Source organism: Mustela erminea, chromosome 13 (assembly GCF_009829155.1).
Source record: "Mustela erminea isolate mMusErm1 chromosome 13, mMusErm1.Pri, whole genome shotgun sequence".
NCBI lineage: Eukaryota > Metazoa > Chordata > Mammalia > Carnivora > Mustelidae > Mustela > Mustela erminea.
In genome coordinates, this window is record NC_045626.1 from 6593190 (window position 1) to 6608886 (window position 15697).

Sequence of the window (15697 nt, forward strand, 5' to 3'; positions counted from 1 at the left end):
TTTTAAGAATGGCAATAGAGTTACAAATGGGAAATGTGTTGTAAGTCCATGTGTCTAATTCAAATTTTGATACAATACAGGGGAAAAAATGGCTAGATGCTGACAATTTTGTATCTTTACGATTTTTATTTTAAGAAGAAAACAACATACGACCCCCTGCCTTCAGTTACGATCTAGATATCACAATAACAAGAATCAGATGGATAACTTACAGAATCACACCAGCTTTTCCTACTCAGCACAGAGCTGAGGATAACAAGAAACATAAAACCAAATTCCAGAAATTGCGAAGCCTTTGCTGGGAAGTAAGAGGCCACGCCTGCTTTCTTTTCTGCTGAAATGGCAGGAGGGGGAAGATATTCTCAAGAGAGAGGTAAAGCTAAAATATCCTCAATTTCAATAAGTTTATACTAGCCAAGTGTAGGTAGACATGGGAGTTATAGTCAAAGACTGAATGTTCAACCCACCATTTTTCCCGTGTGTCTTCGACAGAGAGAACAACACACAAGCCTCCACAGGCTGGGGGCAGAGGGGCTGAGAGGTACCCTCCTCCACGGCCCCAGGTACAGGGGCCTTTGCCATGTTCATATAAAGCAAAGAGAAGTCTGGGGTGTCGCCAGTGCTCACAGCCCAAGTCCTGAGAAGCCAAGTCGCGATCAGAGAATATGTGAAGTGCTGAACGCAATGAAGCCAGGAGCCGACCGGGTTCTTATAATCAACTGGATTCTTATAATAATAATAATCGGGAGATCAGGGAACTCCACACTGAAGCTTCGGAACAGAAAGGGCAGGTTCCCCCCGGGGATAAATAATATTTACATTAGTTATAATGTTCTTTCACCCACAATACCCCGAATAAAATTAGACGCATGAGACACAAGATGCAATTATGAACCATATACAAAAGCTGAACAAGTTTGCATCAGATACACGAGTTATCATTTTCTGCCTCTCATTGGCCTCATATATCTAAATTGTATTCAATACATTCTGTGTAATATATGTATTCTATATGTTATTAGAGAAAGAAACTATTGATGTTAACAGCAAAAATGATAATCATACATTGTGAAGTCCCTGACAGCTGTCAAAGGAAATATAAGTTCTTTAAAAGGGACAATTAAACATGAACTATTTTCAGATTGACAAATACATGTTACTAGTCTCTTTATGTTCAATTTTTGTGTCAAGATGAAATTTAAATATACACTATAAAAGGATACTATATGTTTCAGGGAAAATTTTGGAAATCAGGTTTGATTTTTAAAGGCAAAGAGCCTCATTCATATCTTGTACATTCATTTATGTTTTAAAACTAAAAATGATATGGTAATTTGATTTAAATATGTGACATTTTTATTTCATGTTACTACAAATGCTGCTTTCAAGCTTTATTATAACAATATATTTTATCTTAATAATAGTAAGAGCTGTCATTTAAATGACGTAGTTTAGTACTGCATATATATGATTTCTTTATTTCTGTAAAAGCAAATACATGCATACCAACATATATACCTTTTCAGCATCAGTATCAACACTTCATCTGTCCTGAACACAATGCTAATATCAAACAAAAGTAATAAGGGTTACTTGATTTAAGTGAAGGATTAAGCAAAGATTTCTTAGATAAGACATAAAAGCTCACAATATAAAAGGAACTATTGATAAATTGTGTTTCATCAAAATGTAAACTTCCACTATTCAAAAGACAACACGATGAAAATGGAAAGCCACAGGCCAGAACGAAATAACTGCAAAATATATCTGATTAAAGACTTGTATTCAGAACATGTAAAGGACTCTCAGGGCTCAGTAAGAAAACTAACACACACACACACACACGCAACTGAAAAGACATTTACCAAAGAAGAGCTTTGAGTAGTAAGTAAACACATGAAGAAAGGTTCAACATTATTAGTCATTAAGGAAACAAAAATTAAAACTAACATACCACTGCACATGTATGAGAAAGTCTAACTTTAATAAAATCAGATAATCCCAAATGCTAGCAACTTAAACTCTCATAACATATTTGTTTTAGGATATGAAAAATGGCACAGCTGTTTAGGAAAGCAGTTTGGCCGTTTCTTTTATAGGTAAATGAAAAATGTATCATAGGATCCAAGAATCCCAAACCTGGGTTATTCACCCAAAAGAAATTCTAATGTATGTCTACACCAAGACCCTTTGGGATTAGTATCGTGCCCTAATGGTTGATAGCCAAAAACTTAAAATAGCACATACAATGTTAATTAGTAAATGGAACAAATGTCATGGTAAACCCAGAAAGTAAAATATGACTCAGTCATCAATAGCAATGAACCACTGAAAAATACAAAAACACAGATATATTTCTGGAAGCATGTGAAAATGCAAAGTGAAAACAATCAGACACAAAACTACAGAGACAGAAACCAGACAAGGTTTCACCAGAAGTGGGAGAAGTGGTGTGTGGGGAAGGGGGATTGACCACAAAGGGACATGAGGGAAGATAGAAATAATCTATATTTTGACTGCAGAGCTAATTACATGAATATATATATATATATATATGCCAAAACATAAATCTGTAAGACAAAAGAGCATATGGATTATACTGTGTGGAAATTATATATTAATAAACATCATTAAAATGTGTACATTAGACTTTTAGCTTGGTTTTATTTTCACCAGGAGTTACTCAAAATGTTTTGGACCAAATACCAACATTAAACAGATAAAATTGGGTTGTTCTGAATGAAATGGGATGGAAAATCTAGATTGCTCCATGTGATTTTCCTGCTGTAAAACCCACAATGGTGTAGTTACACAAAAATGTCAGATGTAGATTAATAGGTTTAATCAAGAAAAATTTCTGGGGCACCTGCGTGGCTCAGTCAGTTAAGCATATGTCTTTGGCTCAGGTCATGATCTCAGGGTACTGGCACTGACCTCAGGGTACTGGGACTGAGTGAGTCCTGTTCACTGGGGAGTTGGCTTCTCCCTCTCCATCTGCCCATCCCCTCCCCCACTCACGTTCTCTTTCTCAAACTCTATCTAAAACAGATAAAATCTTAAAAAAGAAAAATTTCCAGTCATTCAAGTATAATTTAGAATCAAAAAATGGCTTCTGCTTTGGTCATGAGAGGCCAGAGGATTTGTAAACCTTTTTATATTTCGGAATATTCGTAATTTATAATGCTTTTTCTAGAATGCTTTCAATATTCAGCCCATCTTTGTATTCTTGAAAACACACAATCACATATATGTGCATGACCTCTCTCTCATACATACACACACACACACACACACACACACACACACACTGAGGCTATTTTAAACTGTGTTATTCTACTAAACAAAATCTTCTGCCTGAAATTCTATGCATATATCACCGTTGAATTATAAAATAAGGTTTTCACCCAAGTTTAAATTTTATTGTTTGCTGATACAATTAGATTAAGACCTATCTAATGCTAGTTCTGTTGTTTTCATGTTAAATCTCAAGCAATGTGATTTTTTTCAGATCTCATATTCAGTGCCTGGTATAATTTACATTTGTTTGGTAATTTATTACATTACTAATTACTTTTAAAAATAGTTCTGATAAAGGCACATGCAGTTGTGTGTATAGTTGTTTCATACCCATGAGGAAATTTGACACTGTGCATCACAAAATAAGAATAGAAATAGGATCATCTAATGGGAAGTCAACAGGAAATGACACCGAGAATTTTTTTTATAGATAAGATGAAATACTTCCGTTTATAATTCTTTAGCACTTTTCCAAGATGTTCACAACCATTGAAAAGTCTTACCTAAGCTCCTCAGACCACTGGTGTTACCCTAGGAGTTGAACCTCTACATGCCAACTATTTATTATGGTTGCTAAGAGGGTGTGATCCTGCTGAGCCCATGCTTGAAAGAGATTGTGTTTATCAATATGGATTTTTTTAACCTAGCTGATGTATTTCAGAACTGCAAAACACTGAGTTATGTTTTATCTGCAAGTCAAGCTTTCAGTTTATTCACTAGGACTACCTTATCACTTATATTCTTATTTTATTTGGCATTTTCTTTGAAGTTTCATGAACATTATTACAGGAATGCAACTTTTCATTTAAAAATGCATACAGAAAAGGAAACAAATAGCAAATTGATTTGATGAGTTGTCACAAAGGGAGCATACCCATGTAACATACACTCCTGGCAAAAATTAAGGGATTATCAGCATCCTGATGGTTCATCAGATCCTACCCCAGTCACCACCCCAACAAAGGGAACCATTATTTAAACTTTTCACACAACAGTGTAGATCTGCTTGCTTTTGAAGCTTGATGTAAATAAATCTGTTCAGTATCTATGCCCTTTCATCCACCCTCTCTGTCAATATTTTGTAAGACTCAATGATAGGGCTGTTTATTTGTACAGTGCTCCACTGCATAAATCCAGAATAATGAGTTTTATTCATCCTGCATTTCATACACATTTGGGATTCTTTTTTTTACTTTTGTACTTTCACAAATAATGCTGCTAAAATATTCTAGTGAAACTTGGTGCAATATGTGTCCCTTTCCCTGGGCACACGGATGGGAGCTGAAGATGGGGATAAACGGAACATGCATATTTTCAACTGCAATAGAGCCATGAATGGGTTTCCGAAGTAGCTATGTCTGTATTCATTTCTATCAATATTGGGACAGGGTACTAATTGCTCCAAACCCTCACCAGCACTTTTTCTCTGTTTCATTTAGACTTCTGGTAGATGTTAACCAAGTAGGTTATTTTAAATTGCATTTAGCTATGATGATTGAAGACACTGAGCAACTGTTATGGTAATCACTGAATGTGAGGATATTATTTTTGGCTAAATGTTATCTGCACAAATATTTGCCTTTTTCTTTCCCGCTTTTTCGAAATCTTGTATGCATTTTAGATTCAAGTCCAGAAGGTACATTGCAAATAGTTTCTCCCAATCTGTGGCATCTTTTACACTTTTGATTAAACTTTTGATTAATGGAAATTCTTAATTTTAATGAATTCTAATATAGCGTGCTTACCTATGTGGTATTTGTATTTTACTCAAGAAATAGTGACCCAAAGATCATAAATATACTCTGGTATGTTCTCGACCAATCTTGGTTGTTTTACCTTTTTCATTTACACCTAAATCAATTTAGAATTTATTTTTGCACACAGTGTGAGGCAGGAACCAAAATTATTTTTTTTTCAAAGATCTAACAGATGTGGAATTATTTATAGAAATGACACCTCTTTCCATATTGTGATACAGTACTATGCTGTTACAAATTAGATAACCATTCCAACACCTTCCTACCTCTGAACTTTTTACACTGAGACAATAGTACATTCTCTTAATCATAATAAATTCAGTATAGCTCATGATAGGTCATAGTCTAAGTCTCTCACCTTTGTTTTTCTTTAGGCGATCTTCACTCTTTGTATCTTTATTTTTTAAATCGGTTTGTACATTTTGACTAAAATTACCTCCCGGAATTTGCCTTGGGTTGCATTTAGACATCTTGAACATTTTAGAAAAGAAATATTTTTTTTTACATGCTAACTTTTCCAATTCATAAGCAAATTATATCCCTTCATACCCTGGGTCTTTTCTTTTTATGATTTTATTTATTTATTTGAGAGAGAGAGTGAGAAAGAAAACCCAAGGAGGGGAGGGGGCATGGAGACTCCCTGCTGAGTGGGAGCCAATGTTGGGCTTAATTCTAGGACCTGGAATAAAGACGTTTAACGATCTGAGGCACCCAGGTGCCCGTCTTTTTAAAACTGTCTCAATAATATTTGTAGTTATGAACACTGATTTTTTGGCCCACATTTCATTACATTTTTTTCTAGCTTTTTGATGCTTTGGAATACTCTAAGTGGTATTGGAGAAGTATAGTTGTTTTTTGTCCATTTCCTATATATTTAATACATTTGATAAATTCACTTATTAATTTTAAGATTTTTTTTTGTTACTTGGTTTTGTATGTACAAAATAATATCATTGCAAACAGGGTGCTTTTTATTTCATGTCTTTGATCTTTATGTTGTTTTTTCTTTTGAATTCCTTATTCCATTGACTAGGATACTCCTAAAATATTAAAAAGCTTATTCTGGAACTGGGGTAGAATGGTGGGGGATTTTAGTAACTCATCTAAGACTGATACTTGCCACAGGCTTTTTGTAGGTAGACTTTACCATATTAGGAAAGTTCATTTATGTTTGCATTTTGCCCTGAGATTTATCAAGAATAAGTGTGGACCCAGGGCACATGGGTGGCTCAGTTGGTTAGGTGCCCAACTCTTGGTTTCTGCTCACATCACAATCTCAGGGTTGTGGGACTGGGCCCCACACTGGTCTCCACGCTCAGGTGAGGAGTCTGCTTGAGATTCTCTCTCCCACTTCTTCTGCCTCTCCCCATGCTTATTTGTTCGCTCTCTCACACAAATAAATAATCTTAAAAAAAAAATAAGTGTTGACTTTTATTAAATGTTCTCCATCTATCAAGATTAGCATATGACTATTCTCCACTAAACTTGGGGTTTATTCTTCTCAAAGTATTTAAGTGATTCAAACAGAGATTAAGAACTTTATCCAAGCCAATGGGTATCAAGAAGCCCCTGATACCAAGTAACTATTAGATGGAAGTCAGGGTAGAGTTTAAATGATACAGGAGAAAGTTGATTAGCAGGTATCAGGTGTGGCTCTGTAGGAGGACCATATTCTTTATTACAGTATGCACTTCTATCTCTCTACTAATAGCAGTCTTGAATGCAGCTAACTTTTCTTTGGTCTTTTAGTCAGATAGCACAAGCCCTTTAACTGTGCTATTTACCCCATATTTATTTGGTTATTCTAGAGTCTTAAAATTTCCATTTACATTTTAGAGTCAGATTGTAATTTCTTCAGAAAATCATTTGTAATTGAGCTAGAAATAACACTGAATCTATAAATCAATATAGGGAAAGTCTTCCCATTAATATTAGTTCTTTCAACCCATAAATAATGCTATATAGGTTCATTTATTGAGGTAATAAAGCACTGTCAAATTTCTCTCAAGGCAGCTTATAGGTTTTTCACATTTTTTTAGATTGTTCCTACCTCATATTTTGTTTTTTAAATGATATTTATAAATTTTATATCAATATATGCAATTAGTTTCATTGAACTTGTTGATTTACTAAGTTTATAGATTTTATTGCATATAATAATGTCAACTACAGGTAAGAGATTTACTTTTTCCTTCATATTTTTTTTATTTCCGTTTGTGTCTCATTTTATTGTCTGGAACCTCCAGTCAAATGCAGAATAAAAGTTGTGAGAGCTCCTAATGTGAGGGGATATAAAGAAAATAGCATTCACTGTTGCAGTATTATGTATAATAAGAGATGAAATGTTATTTTTGTCTTAAATCAGGTTAGGTCTTATTATAGTCCTAATTTCTGTTTTTATCATGAATTGATACTGGATTTTGTTATGTTTATTCTGCATCTTAATCATAGGAATTTCCTCCCTTTTCTTTAACACCGTTAATTATAGTGATTGATTAGAGGTTATTTTTGTTGGTTTGTGCCTGTTAGTATATCCTGGTTGCAGCTTTGTAAACATCCAATCCTGAATATATAAGCAAAAGAAACCCAAGGAACTTATTATCTAAGATGTTGAAGTTCTCAGCCAGTCTGCCTTCTCTTTATCTTTCAGAATGTTCTCATGTCTATTTATACATAATATTCAGGATTTTTAGCTGTACTTAGTAGCAGGAATAAAGAGAAATGTGTCTAGTCCATCTTGACTAAAACTAGAAAAGGAGCATCTAACTTAACCCTTACTTTGAAGGCTGTCTTCACTGTTGTAGATTTCTAAGCTGGTGATTCGTTTCATTCAGCACTTTTAAAACTGTATTTAATTGTATTGAATTGTCTTCCATTGTTTCTTGTGAATCTTTAGCCTCTTTCCTAATGTTGATGCTTTAAATGCATGAGATCTCATTCTCTGTGACTTACACATTTTGTCTTTGTCTATGTATCTACCAGTTTTACAAAGATGGATTTAGGTGTGGTTGCCTAATTACTTACCTTCCCTGACATTTGGCGAAGCTCTAGAATGTGTGGATTGGAATCCTTCACAAGTTTTAAAAGTGTCTTGGCCATTATTTCTTCAAATACTAAATGCTGACCATTCACTTTCTTCTTCTACTTGACTTCAGACTCTTTCCCATGTGTCTCGTGATTTTTTTCTATATTTTCCATTTTTTCTTTATAATTATTCAATTTGAATACTTTCTCCTCCTTTGTCTTTAAGTTCACTGATCCTGTCTTCTGATGTATCATCTTGCAGTTGAACTTAATTTCAGGCATTGTGTTTTCAGTCTTAGAACTCAAGTATCCTTTTTTAAAAAAACTTCCTATCTTCTCAATTTTTCCATTTTCTTCTATTGAAAAATTAATGAGTTATTTTAAAGTAACTTTCTACTTATTCTATTAGCACAAATATCTGCCAGTCTAATTCTACTTTCAGTTTTGTTTTTGCTTTTTCTTAGTTTTTGGTCATATGATCCTATTTCTTGGCATTCCTCTTAATTTAAATTAAAATTCATATATGTTATATAAAATTGTAGAAGTTACAGATGGCATCAAACTTCTCTGACAGCTCACCTTCCTTCTGCTGGGCAGAATGGAGTTGTACATCATCAACACAGGGAGTGAGCAGTTAGAACTGAATTTACGGAAACCCTGAAACCTCCCTATCCCTGATAGACACTTTGAGTTTTCATAAATAGCCACAATTATTCATCTTGGGCCCTCAGCATAATCCCAATTCTAATTTCTGGTCTATTAGCACTGTGAGATGACAGAAAACTCTGCTTTACTTTTTAGAAAATTCTGGCTTAATATTCTAGACCCCCTCCAACGAGGTATAACTCCATAATTTCACAGAAGCTCTTTATGGAGAATTGAGTGTGTGTGTTGGGGGTGGTTAAAGATTTTATTTATTTATTTGTTAGAGAGAAAGAGAGAGCGCACAGGCAGACAGAGTGGTAGGCAGAGGCAGAGGGAGAAGCAGGCTCCCCACTGAGCAAGGAGCCCGATGTGGGACTCGATCCCAGGACGCTGGGATCATGACCTGAGCCGAAGGCAGCCACTTAACCAACTGAGCCACCCAGGCATCCCTTGAGTGTGTTTTGATTCCCCTTACACTACCTTTTTTGTTCTAGTTTTAGTTTAGCCCCTGGAGACCCTTAAGATTCCTTATTATTTTTCTATTCTCTAGAAGGGGTCATCTGTCCAGGCAAAACTGAATTCTCCAAGCTTGAGATCAGAAATAGTAAATAAATCCAGAAACCAAAATGGCAATAGATCATCAGAAAACTTCTCTGAAGTATTCTTTTCAGAATTTTATCCATTCAACTCTTTATTTATTGCTTCTTCAACTTGCTATTGCCTTAAATAGGTTAGTTTTTAATTTCTTCTCAATTTTCAGTTGGTTTTCAGGGAGCTCAGTTATCCATCACAAGTTATTGTAACCTACTGGAATGTGAGTATCTGAGTCTCTCCTAACTTAACAATTCCACGGATTGCATTCCCAAACATTTTTATTTACTTGTCTTAATATGCATGCTGACATCCACACTGAAAGTAACTAAACAACTAAAATCTTCAAAGTAAATTCTACTGTACAAAGGTTTTTAAAACATGCCTACATTTCCTGGTCTCTAAGCAAATTGTCTACCTGCTCAAGAGGCTTAAATGGGACCCCTCCCTCATTTAAATAGAATATAAATCAAAGCACCATAGAGCTAGATGTAGATGATAGATAGGTAGAAAGATGATAGATAGGTAAGTAGGTATGTAGATAGAGGAATCACTCAAGAAAGAGAGAGAACAGATGACTGAAGTAAAATATAGGAAATTTAAATATATTAAGATAGGATACTTTAGGACAGTCCTGAATCGGGACCCAGGAAATCAGGGTTCAAAGACTGAGTTTTCCACTTTATCAAATGTTTCATGAGAAAAATACAAGATATTAATATTTGTAAGATTTATTGGGATGCCTGTGTGGCTCAGGTCATGATCCCAGGGTCCTGGGATCAAGACCCCCATGAGGCAGGCTCCTTGGTCAGCAGGGAGCCTGCTTCTCTCTCGCCTGCAACTCCTTCTGCTTGCTCTCTCTCTCTCTCTCTCTCTCTGACATACAAATAAATAAATAAATAAATAAATAAAGTTAAATCTTTAAAATGTTTTAATTATTTTAGAGAAAGTGTGTGAGTTGTGTGTGTGGTGGTGGGGAGGGTGGATACAGGGAGAGAGAAAGAGAATCCCCAAGCAGACTCCCCAGTAAGCACAGAAGCAAAGACATGGCTAAGCCCAAAACCCTGAGGTCATGACCTGAGCAGAAATCAGAAGTCAGCAGCTAAACTGGCTGAGCCACCCAGGCACCCCTAGATATCAATTTTTATTAGAGATAAGCATGAGAACATGCAAATATAGAGAAGATAGAGAACACCTAAGGTCCTTTGGAACTCTTTTGGCACAAAACCAGTATCTCATCTGTAATGAATAATATTAACTATGGCATTATCCACAAGAGCTAAGCTAGGACCCCCATCTAAGTGTTAATCAACAATTAAAAGTGTAAGGGAACAAAATTTGCCACCCCCAAAATTTGTCTCCTTGGCATACTAGGATTATTTTATACAGACTGTTTTCAATTTAAATTACATTTAATTTTTAACTACAAAGGAGAAGCTCTAAAAATCAAGGGTTGCTAAATAACCAATATAAATATGTACCAGTACATAATTACATACTTTAAGTCAATCATTTAATGCTTCAAAATAAGCTCAGCGTTCAGGAAGATAGCACTAATCATTAATTTTATTTTGAGATTAAGTCATCTTGGAATATTATTCATACAGCAATGATATAAGAATATGGCTGTCAGGGTTTGTTTTTTTTTTTTTCAAATATAGGTCAGCATATTGCAAATGTAGGTCAGTGCCTCTCCTTGTTTCATTTGTAATTTTTCCAGAACTGCCTTGCCTTAAGGAGATACGATGAGAATACTTATATATTATTTAATGGTTAAAATGTGGACCAGTTTAGGATTGCTACCCTGTGACTACCGGATGACAGACCATTCACCTCTCAGTAGTTGTTTAAATGGCCTTAGAAGGCCTCACAGAGTCTCAATGACTTCCTCTCCAAATTCATGAGCAGATCACATCTGCCCTTCCCACACAGCTATAAAGGATGCAAAATAAAAGCCGCCGTAGCAATGAAGTAGTAAAGGGGAAAGCTGTTTTACGCATGGGTCATTCTCTGCCTCTGACTGCAGAATCGGAAGATCCTGGAAGTTGCTACTTGCCTTGCTTGTGTTCAACATCCTGGGCATGTTGGTCATTAAAATCATTAACCTACTTGCATTCAGGCAGAGCCCAAATTCTTCCCTTAACAACAGCAACAACAACAAAAATACCCAACATGAAAGGTTCTTTATTTTTTTCCCTCTAGCTTAATTAAATGCTTTAGTGGAAGAAAAATAATTAGATAATTTTCAGCAATATCTAATTTACAACTCATTGCAACTGTAGTCAAAGCAGGGTCAGTAGAGAGAAAAAAAAAGGAATCTTTTTAATGGGGATTAATTGATCTATGGTAAAGTAATGATTAAAATAGACCTTCTGAGTTTTTACTGCAAAGACATACTATGTTCTAACTGGTTAACCTTCAGGGAACATCAGAAGGATAATAGTGCTGTACAAAGGTTAGGACAGATTTTAGGGAGGAGCTGTTTAACAGAATGTGACTATGTGGCAAAAGAATATTATCCTAACTCAAAATAAATCACCTATTTTTTTTTTTTTTTGTCTAACAAAGACAGGTGAGCAAAGCAAAATAAAGATGTGATACAAATTTTAATTACAAATTAAGAAAAGGCAAACTTCTTTAATACGATCACAACTGTATCACTGGAGACAGCCAAGACTTAGAAAACCATTAATATTAAAGTCTGGTAGCTACTTAAATTGATGTGGAACCTCTTTTTTCACAAAGTTAAAGATATTTAGTGCACTGACCTACTTTTTATGATTTTAGAATATTAGTAGACGATTTTCAAATACGAAATACTCTACGGATGTCTCTAATCCTGTTACTCATCAAAATTTCAAGATTATTAATCTAAGGTTAATGCTCCACTGAACAGAATTAAGGAAAAAGCTCCACTGAACAGAATTAAACAGACCAGGAAGACTTCATCCAAGACTACTGCAATAGAGATTAAACTCAACTTCACGGAAAGAAAGGCTGGAGAGATTTAAGATTTAAGGGTGAGTGAGTAGAGCATTTACCAGAGGAGGGAAGACTTGCTAAATGTGATTAGATCCTCTGTGGTTGCTAACTGGTGAGGACTGTCCTAATTGTAATAGTTGGTGAGTTGGGTTCCTACCCTCCAGAAAGACTGGGAGGTAGCAGTACTATTTTTCTAGATTGCATTTCAAGCGGATGGCTTCCAGGTGCTTGAGAAAAGACAATCCTGGGTTATAAAATTCATGCTGAAGAAGATTTACCCCAAAAAGGGACAGAGATTTTGCATTACAAGAGTAAATGCTTTAGTTTAGTGAAGATGAAAACTTTAAGGCCATCCAGGTAAAGACCAAAAGACTTGTAAGTTACTTATTAAAAAATCAGTGAATTGGGGCGCCTGGGTGGCTCAGTGGTTTAAGCCGCTGCCTTCGGCTCAGGTCATGATCTCAGGGTCCTGGGATCGGGTCCCGCATCGGGCTCTCTGCCGAGCAGAGAGCCTGCTTCCCTCTCTCTCTCTCTGCCTGCCTCTCCATCTACTTGTGATTTCTCTCTGTCAAATAAATAAATAAAATCTTTAAAAAAAAAAAAAATCAGTGAATTGGATCAAGGGCAGTTATTTTTCTTTTCTTTTTTTTTTTTTTCAAGATTTTATTTATTTTAGAAAGAAAGAAAGCGAGAGAGGAGATAGGACAGACACTTCAAGCAGGCTCCCTGATGAGCGTGGAACTTGACACTGGGCTCAAAGCCAAGACCCCCAAGGTCATGACCTGAGCTGAAACCAAGAGTCAGACACTTAACCAATTGAGCCACCCAGACACCCCAAAGTTGTTACTGTCTATCACTGTTTATATTCTGAATATGAACTAGAGTGGAATCTGTTTTATTATAAATCTTTTACAGGTAGATATTTTAAGAAAATTTTTGTCCTCTTCCATCCCAAATAATAATAAAATAATAGTTAATTTATTAAGTCTTGAAAACAAACACAGAACTCTGAGACAAACCCACTGACTTATATCTTTCATGAAATTAAATTTTGGGGTTATTGACTTACTAAAATGTTGTTACAGAGACATCACCAGAGTCATGGTACATTACTGACGCCACATGCCTTAAGTCAAGTATTTGCATTTTAATGCTCCCTCTGTCTTTTTCCCATTTCTACAGTGTTATAGATGAAAACATTGACCCAGGGCTAAGTCACAGCCCCTTAAAACAAGAGCTGCTTGAAGCAAGGCAGTCAGAGAACATACTCTTAAATATTCTGCTATGTGAAGAGGATAATTTTCATTTTACAGATAAGGATCTGAGACTCTGAGGTTCAATGCCACAAATACACTAAGAGTCAAGGTGGCTATTGTTTTTACTATTTTCTCTGTCAATTTTACTTAGGCAGGTTGGTATTTCAATATCCAGAGTTCTTAAGCAGCCCGTTATTTTTGTTTTATGTCTTTTGTTTTTCACCTCTTGAAATCTTTTTTTGGAGTATAATTGAGTACAATGTTATATCCCTTTCACATGTACAAGATACCAGCTGAACATCTCTGTATCCTACCCAGTCTCACCACAGTAAGTGTAGTCACCAGCTGTCACCAGACATTATTACAGTATCATTGGCTATATTCCCCATGCTGCTCTTTTCACTTCTGTTACTTTTTATTTTAAAACTGGAAATTTGTACTTCTTAATCCCCTTTATTTTGCCCACCCCCACACACCTCCTCTCAGGCAAACACTAGTCTGACCCTGGCTTTCTGTATTTAAGAGTCTGTTTTCTAGATTCCACATGTAAGTGAAATCATGTGGTATTTGTTTTTCTCTGACTTAGCTCGCTTAGCATAATACCCTCTACATCCATCCGTGTTGCCTCAAAATGGCAAGGTTGAGTTCTTCTTTATGGTTAATATTCCATTACACGCACACAAAAGTCCCACATCTTTATCCATTCATCTATCGATAGACACTTGGGTTGCTCTCAGGAAATATTTCCTGGAACATTATTCACTCTCTGGGAAGGAATATGAAAAGCCATGAAGATGATCACTAACTTAACGTGGATGAGGTGGAGGAGAAAGTGAATAAAAAGACAACTTCTGTTACGGGTAAATTCCTATTTTCCAGCCTGTTTCACTAGGTTGCTGAGAAATCAATACATTTACAACTCACTTTTCCTTCACTATTTGTTCTTCCTTCTTTGTCCCCTCTTCGCATGTTGTCTGGCCAATTAGATGCTCAATATATTTGGTTTCAACTTTGACAACTGATTGTATAATTTCCATCAGAGATAGTTCTGTTTCATTCCTTTATTTTCAGTGCCATGAACCATAGTATATACATACCAATTATATAACCACCAAGACATCTAGAAGCTATAAAGTAATGGGTAAAAATTGTTGTGTAATTATTATCAATCCTAAATATTCTTACTAATTATTCAAAATGAACACCTATAGCATCATACAAATATTTCTCTCCTTGTGAACTTAAAACCAGAGATTAGAATTTTAAACCATGACAAAGCTTTGGGGTTATTATTCACAGCTTCATACTCTAAACCGAACTCTTAAATTCATTTACTAATTAAAAAGACATTTCTGACTGAAAAAAGTTATCCACCATGTATAGACATGAAGCTGATTGTCACAGAAATTTTTGAGCAAATTGCTAATATTAGTCAACCCACCACCTATTCAACAAAGCCCCCAGAAAAACAAACAGTGCCCTTGAAAGTTAAGACTAACATGAAAACTTTCTAGATCACTGCCTTAGCCTAAATTTTGACATCTTCAAAACAGGAATTTTCATGGATAAATTCTTACCTCGGGTTTTAAAAGAAATAAAATATATTTTGTTTCAGTTAAAGGAGGAAAAGAATCAGAAACCAAAAGAGTCACTGAATTGGTTAAGGGGGAAAGTATATATATTTGATATATTTAATAATGGATTTTAATCTCAAATAAAATAAGTGTAAACAAATGCACACAAATTAAATCAGCTTGACCATGAAATAAATGCAACCAAGATATTTTCATACCAGTCAACTCTAATATTTGAGAGCCATTTATCAGAGGGCACCAAAATTTTAAGATAGATTAAAGGGCCTTCTTCACTTTAGCACTTAAAACTCCATGATTTATTAGCATGTTTTAAATGAAAAGTGGAATAACTAGATAATTATTAGAGCTTCTGTGGAATCTATTAAGAGCATATATATTAGAAAAAAAATGCCATATACTCTAAAAGAACTCCTAAATGCCACATCATGTTCTCGCCGAGTGCAAGGCCAGACTTTTAATAGCCGGATGGTGACAGCGCATATGCATCTAAGGGCAAAGCACATGCAAAAGAAGCTAATTAACATCAAACACTAATTAGTCCCTCAGTATT